Raw genomic sequence first — 2,598 nt, 5'->3', positions numbered from 1 at the left:
CCAAACATAAGAAATATAATTATAACATGAGTGGTACACGTAGATATAGCTTTGTTTTTTCCTTCAGAGGCTGACCTATGAACATGGCATAAAATAACTGCATAGGAAGTCAGAAGACCAAGAAAGCACACAAGGGTAAGCAGGCCACTATTGAAGATCATAAGGAGCTCAACTGCAAAGGTGTCTGTACAGGCTAGCTTGATGACCTGTGGAACATCACAGAAGAAGTTATCTAGATGATTTGGACCACAGAAGGGCAAGCGGAGGATGAGGACAACCTGAATAATGGAGTGAACAAACAAATCCTCCAAGCCATGGAGCCAACATCATCAGATAGCAGGCTCTGGGACTCATGACAGTGGAGTAATATAAAGGCCTGCAGATGGCAATGTAGCGGTCAAAGGCCATCACAACCAGTAGTAAAAATTCCCCTCCTCCAAGGAAGTGCAAAAAAAATAGCTGAGTGATGCAGGCCTTGTAGGAGATTATCTTCTTTTCAGAGAAGATGTCTACTAACATCCTGGGAGCCACAATGAAGGAGTAGGAGGCATCCAGGAAGGCCAAATTTCCCAGGAAGAAGTAAAGAGGTGCAGTGAGTCCAGGGTCTGATATGATGGTGAGAATGATGAAGACATTTCCAGGCAAGATGATGATGTAGAAAATTAAGCTCAGAACAAAGACCAAGCGCTGAATGTCATGTGACTGGGTCAATCCTGTGAAGATGAATTCTGTGACAACTGTCCTGTTTTCTGCCTCCATCACCAGTCCCTACACAACATTAACAAATAAGGCAATTCTTTATGTATCTTCTGACTAGATCATAGCTATTCTTCTGGAAGAGTTGTTAGACACTGGTATATTCTCTGATCTCTTTATACCCAAAACCATGCCCTTTGTCCTTCAGTTCTTATATTTCATAACTGTAAACATCTTGTTGTTGAAGCCACACCTTCCTGCCAGTGTTAGTACAAAGCTTCAGCTTGTCTCTCACATGAAATAATAGATGTAATTGCTCTGGGCTTAATTGCATTGCCCTGAAAGAGATTATATGTTTCCCTGAAAGAGAAATCAATTTGCTGAAGGTATTCAAATCCTCATAACTGTATTTTACAGAGGACTAAAAGTTTATCATGAATATATTTATTCATCAGAATGAGTAAATTGATATTTTTAGAGTATTGATATTTTTTGAGTCAAATTATGCCATAAGAATGCTGGAAACTACTTAATTCCTGAGAACATTTCATTTCCTTTACAGAAGATGAAGTCATTAATTACCTAGGTGTAAATAGAGAACTTTTGGTTGATTGAAGAATGGCAAATAGATACTATGCTGTTTAACTATTTTACAAAGTGCCTGCACTCTGTAGCAAAATTACCAACTATAAAAACTTCATTAATTTAATGCCATGTATATTTTATCTGATTTATTAAAGTCTTGTCATTTAATTGTGTGTTTTATATAGCATCATTTTATTGAGGATTAAGTATATGTATATATGAATTGATATATACTCTCACGTATAAATTTATATATAGTGAATATTTACATATGCATATATTTATATATACACCTATGTACATAGATTTCTATATTATTTTTAAACTGACAATTTTAGAAGTACATTAAATTACACACAAACACACATAAATTTTCACAAAAATGTTCACTCATAAAATACATATACATTGAATCCTATGCAAAATCATAGCTCAAAATGTGTAACTAAGATGGTCACACACTCATTCACACATTGATAAACGTACTTTGTCTACAGGGAAAGAGGCACTATAGGGACGCAGAGAGACACAGAAGCAGATGGATATAAGGAATATGCTTTGTATAAATGTACAAGTGCACAATTGATTTAAAATTCTAAGAAGTAATATGTGATAAAGATTGCCTTTCCCTATTTTCAGAGTGAAATTCTTGAGTTTGACAACTACATAAATCTAAGATTACAAAATCAAAAATGACATTGCTTCACCTTCAACCTGATTCCAAAACCCTAGATTAGTCTTCATCAGCATTACTTGTTAAAAGAGATCTAGTATTTTACAAAACCATGATCCTACGAAATATTTTCTTTTTAACTCTCAGCACACCATTTCTGTATTCATTGTTGGCTCTATTCTCTCTCTTGTTTCAGTTGCTATATACAATTTGTGGCTAAATCCAAAATGATGCATATTTAGTGAACACTATTCATTCATAATATGACTATTCTAAATATCAGAAGAAAAAAGAACTATATTACTGAGAATCCACTATAACTCAGTATCCATAAACTCATTTATGTCTGCTTTATGTCTTTGAACCAAGACAGTAGGGATAACACTTGAATAAATATATCAGTTATATCTGTTTACATTCCTCTTTTATTTTTCTAAAAAATTTGAAGAATAATAGGAACATTTACCTAACAGTCCATCAATACTCTCATACAGCAAACATAACTTCTTAGAGTGAATAGACAATACTGGATTGCTCTAATTTTTTAACACCTTTTCTAGCAAACAGCCCTTTTAAAATATGAGATACACAGCTAATTTGTGATGCAATGGAGAATTGTCCTTGGGGATTTAAAGTCTAACAAA

General features: G+C 34.2%; 1 pseudogene; it reads right to left on the bottom strand.

Annotated features, from left to right (window-relative positions):
- Nucleotides 1-6: 6 nt before the first annotated feature.
- LOC114615857 lies at nt 7-759 on the bottom strand (annotated as a pseudogene).
- Between the last annotated feature and the right edge of the window lie 1,839 nt (nt 760-2,598).

Source organism: Grammomys surdaster, unplaced genomic scaffold, assembly GCF_004785775.1.
Source record: "Grammomys surdaster isolate TR1022 unplaced genomic scaffold, NIH_TR_1.0 170186, whole genome shotgun sequence".
NCBI classification, from domain to species: domain Eukaryota; kingdom Metazoa; phylum Chordata; class Mammalia; order Rodentia; family Muridae; genus Grammomys; species Grammomys surdaster.
The sequence above is the reverse complement of the archived record's forward strand: the minus strand, read 5'-3'. Positions and strand labels throughout refer to the sequence as shown.